This window comes from Astatotilapia calliptera, chromosome 10 (genome assembly GCF_900246225.1).
Source record: "Astatotilapia calliptera chromosome 10, fAstCal1.2, whole genome shotgun sequence".
Lineage (NCBI taxonomy): Eukaryota > Metazoa > Chordata > Actinopteri > Cichliformes > Cichlidae > Astatotilapia > Astatotilapia calliptera.
The window spans coordinates 7,090,620-7,104,286 of NC_039311.1; the positions used below are offsets into that span (position 1 = coordinate 7,090,620).

General features: G+C 41.8%; 1 long non-coding RNA gene across 1 annotated transcript; it reads left to right on the forward strand.

Moving 5' to 3' along the window:
- Positions 1-9,577: 9,577 nt before the first annotated feature.
- On the forward strand, positions 9,578-13,416 carry LOC113030727 (uncharacterized). Its single transcript, XR_003273642.1, has 2 exons — positions 9,578-9,922; positions 13,367-13,416. It is a non-coding gene; the product is annotated as an uncharacterized LOC113030727 (long non-coding RNA).
- Positions 13,417-13,667: the final 251 nt, after the last annotated feature.

Sequence of the window (13,667 nt, forward strand, 5' to 3'; positions counted from 1 at the left end):
GTTCTGCCTCTGTGGTTTATGATGTCTATTATTCCCTGCCACACCTCTTGTGTGTTGTTGCTGGACAGGTGGGACCCCTTTTCAGGTCAGCTCGAGCAGACCTGTACAGAGCTCTGTCAACAGACCTAAAGTCGGCATTGTGGTCTTTGAGGAGTGTGCAGACCTCACTGGTCATCCAGGGTTTTTGGTTTGGGAAAACCCGAATGCTTTTGTCCACAGTCACATTTGCAATACAGAACTTGATATAGTCCAGTACTGATCCTGTGAAAGTTTCTAATGCAATATATTATACTTTACCAATGTAACACTGCATGCCAAATCAATTTTGAAAATATCTGTGAATTTTGTATTGAAAAATGCAGGTATCTTTCAGATATATTTTTATGTTATCAAAAATGTATTAAATGTTACAAGAATGCAATAAAAAAATATAACCAAACAAGCTTAATTTACAGTTTGAAATACAGAACATAATGAAAATATATAAATAACTACCTATTAATCCCCATATCCAAGTATCAAGACCTGTAAAAACAAATTACATTGATAAGGTTTCCGAAAGAGACTCAGGCGTAGGCCAGGGTATTCCTTTAAGCGAAGAACAGTGCGTTTATTCACAGTGAACACAATCACCAAGTGGCTATATACAACGTGCAGGGGAAACGGGTCCGGGTCGCCAGGGTCCGTGGGAAATAGGGTTAGGGGGAAGGGTGCTCCACACTTTCTGTACAAAAGTTCCTCCTCAGTCACTCCTCTCAGAATCCGGTTCCAAAAAAACGATCTAAACACAAAATGTTGGGTTAGCGGGATAATTACAAAAGGCTCTGAAGATACAGGTTGGCAGATACACAAGTTTAACTGACGTTGATAGCTCAACGATCCAGCGAAGACTAGTGCAGACTCGCCATCTAAGTAGTGCAGTAATCAGCTGGGATCAGCGGCCGGTGCGGTGATGAGCAGGTGTGTGGGCCAGCAGTGGGAGCCCGCAATGAGTGTTGCTGCGGCGAGAGAGAGAGTGAGAGAGAGCAAGCAAACCACAAACATATTGCCCAATAGAGGATCGACCAGCGGGGCACAGGGACCATGACATACATTCTTTCCTCAGTTTCTATTAATAAGACTTAAATTTACATGAAATTATTCAAAATTATATACATTATTCATAAGGAGACAAAGAATTCAGAAACAACACGGAGAATGTCTTGATGCATGCTCAATCATCCAGGTTGATTCTGTTCATCTGGACGTAGCGTTTTCAATGGGAGAAAAGTTTCGTCACTCATCCAAGTGACTTCTTCAGTCTCAGCTGACTGCAGGTTTCCCTAATCTTATAATAATAATAATAATGGATTCCATTTATATAGCGCTTTTTGAGACCCTCAAAGCACTTTACAATTCCACTATTCATTCACACACGGGTGGGGGCAAACTACAGTTGTAGCCACAGCTGCCCCGGGGCAGACTGACAGAAGCAATGCTGCCATATCGCGCCATCGGCCCCTGAGGCCAACACCAGTAGGCAGTAGGTGAAGTGTCTTGCCCAAGGACACAACGACAGAGACTGTGGGAGCCGGGGCTCAAACCGGCAACCTTCCAATTACAAGACGAACTGCCAACTCTCATTATGCAATGTACTGTTTAAAAGAAATTTTTTTTTTTGCCTTGACAACATACATTCATCTTCATTTCAAATAAGTAGTTATTTTTCACACAGAGAGCAATACCATTCTCCAGCCTCTGCTGTCCAAAAGTACTCTGTATTCATCTGGAGGCACTGTGTGTGAAACCACTTTAAATAGCACTCATGCAGGAACAAAGCAATTGTATACAATGAAGTGAAGGAATGGAGCTATAAATAGATTAATATAGAGATATGAAAATAAACTTATATATAGACATAGGAACACAAGTTTTAACATTAATGTTTCTGGGATATAATAAACAATATAAGCATACAGGTGTCTAAGCAAACATTGTGGCATACAAAGTGAGAGAGTGGAGTGAGTCATGTTTATTCCTGTTCAATATGTGTCTAACACAAGTGGATGAATTAAAAAGTCTGACAGCAGCAGCAACAACAGGCAATGCCTTTTTGATGACTTTCTATCTGTTTAAACCTTTTTCTTTGATGCCTGTATCCCAGCTTGAAGAGTCCTGGACCCTTTTTATAGTCAGTGGGTGTGTAGGCAAACAACTCCGGCTTGGCACACAGTTGGATTTCCTGGTATTTGTAAAATGGCACTATCTACAAATCAGGACACATTAACTATGATATTAAAAAATGACATGATGACATAGTTCTTGGTCAGTTTACCAAGCATTTCTCAGTTTTGTTCTTTATAGTTCTGTTCATCATATCATTGTTTGTGAGTCCTGGATTATTTGATGATATGTTTACATTATGTATTCTTTTGTTTTCAGTTCCATATTGCTTTTAAGTGTAGTTCTTCTTCGGCGTTCCACAAGTGGATGGAACACTTGTGAAAACACTCTAGTGTTAAAGCCAGTCTTGTCTTCATGTCTGTTTATGGTTTTGTCTGTGTCAAGCTCGTGTGTCTTAGTCTGTGTTTTAGTTTGGTTGCCTCTTGTCTCTTTCTTGTGTTGAGTCTTACTTCCACTGTCTTCTTATTCCCAATGTATCCCTGCTGTGTTACACAGCTGTCTCCAATTCCCCTAATCGTCATCCTATTTATTCATTTTGCCAATCTCCTGGTCTGAAGTACATTATTCTATTCGATTCTATTCTATTCATACAGCACCAAATCGCAACAACAGTCACCTAAAGACACTTTATGTTGCTGGGTAAAAACACAACAATAATACAAAGGAAACCCCAACAATTTAAGTACCCCATATGAGCTAAAATTTAGTGTGAGTGGGAAGGAAAAACTCAATTTGAAGAGGTAGAAACATCTGGCAGAAAAAGGCTCAAGGAGAGACAGCCATCTACTGTGACTGGCTGAGGTTGATGAAAAGGAGACAGGACAACATATACACTGTGCAAGAGATACATACTAACTAATGATTAAATGCAGAGAGGTGTATAAACACAGAACGAGCAAAGAAGGAAAAAATTCATACATGATGGGAAGCCCACAAGAGCCTAGGCTTATTGCAGCACAAATAAGGGAAGATTCAGGGTCACCTGATCCACTATAACTGTATTAATTGTCAAAACTGAGGGTTTTAATGCTAATCTCAAAAGCAGAGACGGGTGTTTGTCTTCTGAATTAATATAGAATAGAATTCAACTTTATTGTCATTTGCACATTTCACAGGTACAAGGCAACGAAATGCAGTTTGCATCCATCAAGAAGTGCTTTAGCCATGATATAGATATATTACAATATATATTAGCAATAATATAGGTATGTAAGTATATTACAGAAATGGGTCTATTATGGTATGTTACAATGTACACGGTATGAAGTATGTTATGAATATGCTATAATTATAAGTATGTACAGGCTGTAGTGAGTAAAAGCTATGTACAGGTGATGAAAAGGATATAAATATGAAAAACTATACAGAAATATGAGATATACAGCTATACAGAAATGTGAACTATGCAGGTTATAAACAGTTGTAGAATTAAAAATTATCGTATTGTACAGAATGATGTAAGCTGCAGCCACAGAAGAGAGGCCTGAGAGATGAAGACTCTGATTCCTGTTCAACCTTAAAATTCTATAGGAACCACAAGTACACCTAATATTCCAAAATTAAAATCTGGATTTCAAAGCGAGTCAGTGAAGACAAGCAAATATGCTGTCTCTTTATAGTCCCTGTCATGAATCTCTCCGCAGCACTTTTGATCCATCAATATTAAACAATTATTGATGCAGCGGATTGAGATGAAACCTGGCCCACAGGTACAGTAGGTGTCCCAGAGGAGGAATGTGTTGAAAGTTGAACCTCAACTATTCAGGACGATTTTTAATGATTTTTTTAAATAGACATAATTCTATTGTATTGGCTGTATTGAACTGAACACAAGTTTCCTTGAATTTCTGAAGAATATTACAGTAAATCTGGCTGAAACCTGGCCCACAGGTACAGCAGGTTTCCCAGAGGAAGAATGTCTTGAAAGTTGGACCTCAACTATTAAGGAAGATTTTTAATGCATTTTGGAAATTGACATAATTGTATTGGCTGTATTGCATTGAATACCAATGACCTTTAATCTTTGAGGAATTTTACAGTAAATCTGGATGAAACCTGGCACACAGGTACAGTAGGTGTCCCAGAGGAGGGATGTGTTGAAAGTTGGACCTCAACTACTAAGGATGATTTTTAATGAATTTCTGAAATTGACATAATTGTATTGACTGTATTGAATTGAATACAAGTTTCTTGTCGTTTCTGAGTAATATTACAGTAGATCTGGATGAAACTTGGTAAAGAGGTACAGTAGGTGTCCCAGAAGAGAAATGTGTTGAAAGTTGGACCTCAGCCCTCCTAGCTGTGGTTTCGAGTGGAGAAGGGGTCCAGCGGCAGGGAGACACTGCTTTTACCCCTCTGTTGCGAACCATTGCCATAAGTTACCGGTTGCAGTTCCGGGTCAAGCCACCTCGTTTCCAGAGAGTCGTAAACACGACTGTCGGCCCCGAGGCAGCCATGATAATCAGAGAGGAAATAAAGGCGCTATTGCAGAAAAGAGCAATAGTGGAGTGGTCCCTGCTTCGGATTCAGACAAAGGTTGGTACAACCGTTATTTTGTTGTTCCGAAAAAAGGGGGAGGGCTTCGTCCTATCCTAGACCTGCGAGTCTTGAACACGTATCTAAGAACGTACAAGTTCAAGATGCTAACCCTCGACAGCTCTTGAATGCAGTTGGCCCGGGAGATTGGTTTGCAACAACCTGAAACACAGGCAGTTTCTGAGGTTTGCATTCGAGGGCGTAGCCTACAAATACCGGTTGCTGCCGTTTGGGTTATCGCTCGCTCCTCGCACCTTTGCGAAATGTGCCGAAGCAGCGCTAGCGCCCCTCAGAGAGAGACGCATCCGCATCTTAGCCCACCTAGACGACTGGGCTCTCATAGCTTGCTCCAGAGAGCAGGCAGAGACACAGCTGTCACTGGTTCTGTCACACATTCAGACACTGGGGTTCTCTGTGAACTTTTGAAAGAGCTCGCTAATCCCGAGTCGGCAGATTTCTTTCCTCGCTTTGGAAATATGCTCGCTTTCCAGCCGCGCATATTTGTCGGAGCACAGAGTGGCCGCATTTCATCACTACCTCGCTCAGTTTCAGCTGGGATGCAGACTACGTTTCCAGACGATATTATGGTTGTTGGGCATGATTGCATCTATGACAGTCGTATTGCCACTTGGACTGTTAAAAATGAGACCGTTTCAACGCTGGACTCTCTCTCACCATCTGTGTGCATCGCGTCACCTCCAGAGGAGGCTGAGGGTAACCGCGTCTTGCGTGCTAGCCTTGGAGGGAGGCTGCTGCATCAGGGCTCTCGGATTTGGAGGGCGTTTTTTCCTAAGGTGGTGTCCACAGATGCTTCCCTAAGAAGGTGGGGAGCGCTGTGCATCAGTGAGAGGGATCTGGTCCACAGCCCAGCACGAGCTGCACATCAACCACTTAGAGCTGTTAGCAGTGTTCTTAGCTCTAAAACATTTCCACCCAGTCCTGGAGGGCTAGCATGTCTTAGTCAGGACGGACAATTCAACAGTGGTGTCTTAGATAAACAGGCAGGGAGGAACACGCTCTCTTCCTCTGTTGAAGCTGTCTCGCTCTCTGCTGTTATGGTGCAGTGTTCTTTTTCTGTCTCTATGAGCCAACCATGTCCAGGGCCACCTGAACCTGGGGCTGGACCTTCTTTCCTGGGGGGGTCCTCTGGTGAGAGAATGGAGGTTACACCCTTTAATAGTGGCTCAGATTTTCAGGGTAATCAGGGTAAGCTTCCAGGGTAAATACTCACTGCCCCCTGTTCTTCTCCATAATCGACCACGATGCATATCTCCAGTTCTAGAGAGAGTGCGTCGGCAGTCTCTCTCTCTGATTCTAGTGGCCCCTTGGTGGCCCACAAGATTGTGGTATGCCGAGATAATCAGCCTGCTAGCAGCTTCCTCTCCACAGGGACCTCCTCTCTCAGGCAGGAGGAGAAGTGGTTCATCCGCACCCAGATCTGTGGCGCCTTCATGCTTACCTGCTGAGAGGTTAAACTTGATTGCTACAGGTTTGCCACCTAGTGTGATAGCGACAATTCAGAGCACTAGGGCCTCATCTACTAGAGGCTTGTACGCTTGCAAATGGCGAGCCTTCGAGCAATGGTGCCAGGACTACCACACTCTCCCATTTCAGTGCTCTATTGTGGATGTTTTAACATTCCTGCAGGAGCTGCTGGATAAGGGCCTTTCATTTTCGACAATTAAGGTTTCTTTAGCAGCTAGATCTGCTTGTCATATTGGCTTTGACGGGGTGACACCAGGTGCACATCCCCTTGCCATACGTTTTCTGAAAGGTGTTCGCCGGCAGAGACCCGTGCTTAAGTCGATTGTCCCTGCTTGGTGCTTGTCTTTGGTGCTGGAGGCCCTTTGTAGCCACCCGTTTGAACCCACTGAGTCTGTGGATATGAAATTTATTTCATATAAGACTGCATTACATCTTGCTTTGGCTTCGGCAAAGTGAGTGGGTGACCTTCATGTGCTGTCTGTGCATCCCTCCTGCACGCAGTTCTCTCATCATGGCCACAAGGTCGTATTGCGTCCAAATGCTGCCTATTTTCATGCCTGCATCTTATAGCTCAATGGAGTTTGACTTGCTGAGCTTTTGCTCCCCTCCTTTTGCATCTGAGGAGCAGAGGAGGATGCATTCTCTTTGTCCAGTGCGTGTACTACGCACCTACATTGAGTGCACTCAGAGTGTGTATTTATGGGACCATCTGTTTGTCTGCTTCACTAATCCAAATAGAGGTAGAGCTCTGTCTAAACAGAGGCTGTCCCACTCGATTATGGAAGCTATCTCACTGGCATACGGCACCAGAGGTCATGTGTTGTACCTCATTCCTCTCCTTCAGGGAACAGAAGTTATAAAAATAACTGTTCGTTTGACCAGGTACCAAAATTCTGGCTCTTTTTAGAGAACCGGTTCTTTCGGCTCGACTCACTAAAAAGAGCCGGCTCTTTCAGCTCCCAAGTGGCTCTTCAGGTTGTTTTATTGCTTTAATTAATTTATTATCAACAACAATAGAAAATTATGCACAAAATGAACTACTGATGTAAAAAATTTATTTTTATTTATATATGTTTATTATATAACTATTCTTTTATTTATTCAAACCACACAAAATGTAAAAAGACACAGCTGAGACACCCACATCTACATTATTCTGCATTATTCAGAAATCAGATACGAGATTTAGCCGAGCCATTAGGCTTGAACCATGAAAAGGACTGAACAAGTGGGTTAGCTAATCTCCAAGGATCTATTAGGCTTAACTCTAAACAGAAGTTGTGTAAAAATGAACTTATATGATGGGATTGGAATTTAGAGTGTGATCTATCAAGCCATTTGTCATAAACCATATTGAAATCTCCTCCTAATATAAGATTGTTTGTGGAGTATTTGTGAGATAGTTCTTTTAGGTGATTGGCTATTTCAGTTAATAAAAGTTTGTTCTGAGCAACATTGTTGTAACCATAAGCATTACATAAAATCAGAAAGCTATTATCCACTTTGAGTACAAAAATTAGCCAATGTCCAGATTGCCTTTCCTATGAGTATCAATTTTATTATGAACGTTTTTAAATAGTAAGGCTACACCAGCTGATTTGTTAGTACTGTGACAAATATAAATAGTAGTACTCTATAAAACTGGGAACACTGAATCCCTTAAAATTGAATTCACAAAGTGCAAATGACCTCTAATAAAAATTATTATAGTAAAGTACCAAATAGGTAATATAAACAGTAAGTATTGAGCCTGCCTTTTTAAAACTTTTGGCATTCTTAAAGTTTGGTTGAAGAAAGTAACTTATTTAGTATTGTTAGCAAAACACATTGTACTCATAGAGTAATGTGTGAATAGCTGGACAGTCACCCAGGGAATACCCGAACTCCGCTGATGTAACCGGCGTGCCCTCGGTAGTAGACGTTCTTCCCTTCAGCTCTGGCTTGCTCCATTTTGGGCCAAAATGCAGCTCTTTCCTCCCAGTCTAGTTTGGAGAAATCTTCCTGGGTGTGCAAGGAGCTAGATGCCTCCTCCTCCAGGAATTCTTGGTCAGATTTCCAGAAAGTGTCTCTGTAGTGGTGAACTGAACTATTATTTGTTGAGGATTGCCCGCTTCTTTTTTCACAAGGCGATGGTGGGTGTCCACAGCGTTGCCGAGTGAAGAAGTGAAGAAGCCCAATGTGGCACGATCTTAGCTAAGATGTCGATAACTTCTTTGCTTCTTCGTCGTTTTTTTTCTTTTCAGTGTTGAATTTTCAAGTTCCAGCGACGCATGTATTGTTCTAGCCCTTGTGATGTCCACGGGTCATTTTTGTCCTCTAAAGAAATCTTTTGCTATCAAAAATGTGTTTTTTATTCATCAAATGGTCTGAAAATAACAGAAGTTATTCATTACTATACTATGAATGATTGGAATAAGTTTTAAGTAATTTGATTTATTTATGTGGTTTTTATTGAATTTTATAACATTGGTGGTCCTTGTAGGACAAAAATGACCCCAAAGTACAAAGTGTTGCAAAGAGCCGTATTTTCACACCATACTGCTTTCAAACATCTTTGATCTTGGATCACTGATGTGTGGGGTCAAGCACTGGTCATAACAACCACAACAGGCAGCACAATGAGGAGGCAGGTGCTCTATATTCAATGAAATTTTATTTATACAGCACCAAATCACAACAACAGTCGCATCAAAGTGTTTCGTATTGTAAGGTAGACTCTACAATAATACATACACAGAAAGTATGCTCAAAAGCCTCCATTGCACTGGAGATTTGCATACTTTGATGAGCATACTTTTTTTTACCATGTTGTGCAAAGCAATGACCAGTAGGACAAAGCACATATTGTCCTCTAGTATAATGAGGAGGGAGAATCAATGTTCAGGAAGATCCAGGGTTAGAAGATATAGAAAATATTGTCAATATTTAGAGCACATGCTACCCTTTCTCTGAAAAAGCACATCAGCCACCTGCAGAAGTGGAAGAAGGCTATGAAGTGAAGGAAAGTGATGAAGAATCTGAACTATGTTCAAGTAGGTTCTCAGGCATCCAGGACATGGTAGTCTGAGGAGCTTGGAGAGAAAGTGACTGGGCTTCTTGAAGTTTCTTGAATTTTCAGAATGTGAAACTGAAATAGAAGATGTGTCAGAGGACTACACATCATCCATTTCAATTATGATGAAGACAAAGAATCAAGCAGGAAAGAGGAATCAGCTGAGACAGAGGAATATTTGCAGTAACGTGTGTCCAGGTGTGCAGGAGCTGGCCCTGCCCAGGGGCGGATCCCAGGTCAGTTCAGGAGCCTAATGGAAACTCCAGCCACCCACCGTAGACCATGACAACGTGAGGAAACACTGATCTGGTCTTCTAACCTTCCCAGTGACAGACAATGCATGACTCTCTCATGTGCCTCAGAGAAAGATGATCTACCACAGTCCAAGCACATGTGCCAGGTCCCATACTCCTTCAGTGGCTTTTCTACTCGAGTACTGAAAGCATTATACACAGTGTATTCTGCTTGTATTCTGCTTTTTAACGTTCACGTGCCAATGGATGCATCAGAGACCAAGTTGGGGTTCAGTAACTTGCCCAATGACACCTTGGTAAGAACTCCAGACTAGAGCACAGAGATTGAACCAACAACCATCCAATTAGCAGATGACCTGCTCTACAGCCAACTCGATGACGAACAAGGAGGGACAACGAGAGAGGAAGAAAAATGGACCGAATGCAGCTGTAGGTAGAGCTGGGCGATATGAGATTTTTCCATATCACGATATGTTTTTTTCATTTCAGGCGATAACGATATCTATCACGATATAAGCCAAATAACTAAATTTGTAAGATTTAAATGTGCCGTTGCTCACAAGTAAAATGTGAAATAATCAGCCGCTTGTTTTGATTTAAATATTTATTTCCCATAATAAGTTAAACAGGGCAGATGTACTTAAGGAAAATGAGACTTCAGTTTCAAATAAATAAAGGCAAATATTGCAAACTAAACAAAAAGCAGCCACTAAAGCGTTTAAGTTTGAAAATAGAACAAACAAAACAGACTACTAAATTGTCACTTCCACTTAGAAACAAAATATTAATTCTAAAAATAAATCTTAGTTTTTTTTACAGAAGAACAGACAAAATTGACTAACTTTTGTCAATATCAAATGAACTGAGAACTAAAAGGAAATTCTCACTTTCCTTGTTGTATAGCTGAGCTTTTCCAACAGTTTTAAAATAAAGATGCTAACAGAACATTCTTTAAATCCTAGGTACACATCCAAGGTGCAACACACACACACACACACACACACACACACACACACACACACATATATATATATATATATATATAAACTTTAGTCTGAAAAAAGCCTACAGGTTGTGGGACAGGAAGACAAGTCTATCCACTGCTTCAGGCTTTAAAGCGGCCCTGTGGCAAGTCACAATATTACCCCCTGTACTAAATACCCTCTCAGAGGGGCTGCTGGTTGCGGGGATGCACAGGTAGCGCTTTGCCAGGCAGCTAACTCTTGGGAAGCTTCTGTCGTTGATTTTCCACCACTCAAGTGGGTCCATTTCACTGTCTGCATCAGGTGCCAGCAAGTACTTTTCAAGCTCCTTTTCAACTGTCTCTTTCTCAGTGAGCCCTGTGCTGGTGGGGTGGGATTTCTTAAAGAAACTGCCCAGTGACTTTCTCTGTTTCTTCTGGGTTGGTAGTACTGCAGCAGCTCCACCATCTTCTGTTTCCTCCGTTCCAGCTGAAGTGGATGGGTGCTCAATTTGCCCCAACATCTCATACACTGCTCTCATTTTGATGGCATCAACGTGTTCTGCATTAATGTATTGTACTTTGAAGCGCGGATCTAGCAGGGTTGCAACATCAAGCAGTTCATTTGTAATCTGGTCATTGTACTTTTCATCAAGGTATGTCATGACTGTCATCTTAAGGTCTTTTGTAAGTTGTGTTTCATCCTCAGATGGTTTCAGAATCTGTGTTCTGAAAAGGTGAAGCATCGGCTTGAGGTAGGACACACTCACGTAACACTCTCCAGAAAGTGAATCTGTGAATTCCAGTAGTGGGTTCAGGGCCACATGCACAGACTCCAGAACATCTAGATCTTGCCAGGAAGGAACCAAGTGCCTGGTCTTCTTATCTGCACTGAGGACCTGAGAGATAGCTTTATGTTGCTCCAGAACCCTCCCAACCATTTTTTGGCGTGAGCCCCACCTGGTGGGCGACTCTGTCACTAACTTGTGCTGGGGTAGGTGAAGCTCCTCCTGAGCAGCAGCCAATTCCCTTTTCTTCTTCCAAGAGAAACTGAAGGTGGCCACCACTCTCTTACACACGGCCACAGCTCGCTCCATCCTCTTGTCTTTGCCGGCTTTTTCTGTGGATAAAAAGGTAAATAATAGCACATATTAACCTCAGAATTTAATTTAAGATTTTTGATTTTTTTTTTCCAGTCACAAATAAATTTCACTGCCCTGAAAACACATTTACTTGCTATGATTGTACTTTTACTTTTTTAAATTTTGCTGACAGACTGACCAAATTTTTTTTTCTTATATTTAAAAAGGTGACAGAGGCTGGTGTTATCAACATCATTGTTTGACGTTTTCATCACTTGTTCTTTTTGTCTTGAATTGCCCCATTTGGTGGAATCATAATTTAATGTTCTTTATAGGAAAAAGAGCTGAGGTTCTGTATTAGCCAATTGGGATCCTGATAGAACCCCAAAATTCTAAATTTTATTTGGCACATTTTGTCAACTTGATTTACACTGAAGAGTGACTGAATATTTGCCTATTATGCATGCCAACAGCAACTATTACCTCAAATAAATAGGCTGACATGAAGAATATTCTTTCTGATGTTTATTTTTTAACAATAACCATTGAAGTGATTTAGATCTCTAGCTTTTAATATGTTTACATGGGCTCAAAAACACAATTAAAAGAGGCATTTTTAATTTTATTCTGCTTCCCAACTTACCGATAGCTGAGTGAAGTCGATGTCTGAAGCACTGCAGCCGGGTCCAGTTATTCAGGGATGTGGCCTTCACTATATTTGTCCCACTATCGGTTGTGATGCAGACTTGTTTGTCTTCACTCAGTCCCCAGGATGCAAGCGCTTCTGACAGTCCTAATGCAATTACTTCACCCGTGTGGTCGTCGGGAAGGTAGGCAGCTTGAAGACATTTGCTTTTCAGATTCCAGTCTTGGTCGATATAGTGGGCAGTAAGGCTAAGGTAAGGTTCTGACGTGCGACTTGACCACATGTCGGATGTAGTAGCGAAGAACGATACAGTTTGTAGCTCCTTCTCAACAGCCTCACGGCACTCTCTATATAGCGTTGGAAGCGCTATCTGAGAGAAATGTTTACGTCCAGGGAGTTGGTAACGAGGATCCAGTACCTTAATTAGCTGCTTGAATCCTTCATTTTCGACCGTGTTTATTGGTAGCATGTCTTTAGCAAGACAGTAGGCTATGGCATTCGTTATGTCGCTATGTCTCTTAGCTTTTTTGTCATATGGTAAGACGCTGGAGAAAGCCGACTCAATTGACTGTTGCTGCTTCGCAGGGATTCCCCCGGTTGTTTTTGATGACAAATTAGCACTTTCAGTCAGAGATTGAGCGTGCTCTTGTGGGTGGCACTGCTTCAGGTGATGAAACAGGTTAGTTGTATTTCCAGTCTTGGTGGGAACATGCTGTCGGCACAACTTACAGTGCGTGCTACTCTGTTTTTTGTCAGACTTCAAATAGCCGAAATATCTCCACACTACGGAACTTTTCCGGCCCTTCCTTTCGACAATCTCTTCGGCATTCGAGCCGTCATCTGTGTTCTCTTCCATTCTCTCGGTTGATTTTTCTCTACTTGGTGCACTCGTTTTCTCCATCACCCAGTCGACACGGCGGTTAGCTGCTAGCTGCTTCGCAAACAAATACGCACGTGCGCCTTGGCACTTGTGCTGTACGTAACAAGTCACGTGACGTGACGCTGCGGCTGTGATTGGTTCGGCTCTGCGCTACTTAATTTGGATTGGCTGACTTTTTTTTTTTTTCTTTTTTTTTTTTAAGAGGACAAGAGCGGCGAGGTCTATCGCGATAGTTTAATTTCTCTATCGAGTAAAAGTTATATCGCGATACATATCGTTATCGTTATATCGCCCAGCTCTAGCTGTAGGCATATGTGGGTGTGTTGATTCTTACTGCCGTGCATCCAGTAGAGTCGCTACGGCCAGTTTATGACATCCTGAGTCTGGTAGAGAAGTTTTAAAGGTGACACAAGATTAATGATAGAAGCACAAAAAGGACATAATTTCTTGATAAAGACACAATAGATGATCATCGTTCATGACACAAACGTGCTCCCATTTGAGGTGTATGGTGTGTGTTGGTGTTGACTTGACTTGAAACACAAGTGGGTGTTTCTCCTGCTGTGATGTAAGATCCTGGTATTGATGTGACTGTATGAGCACCAAGTC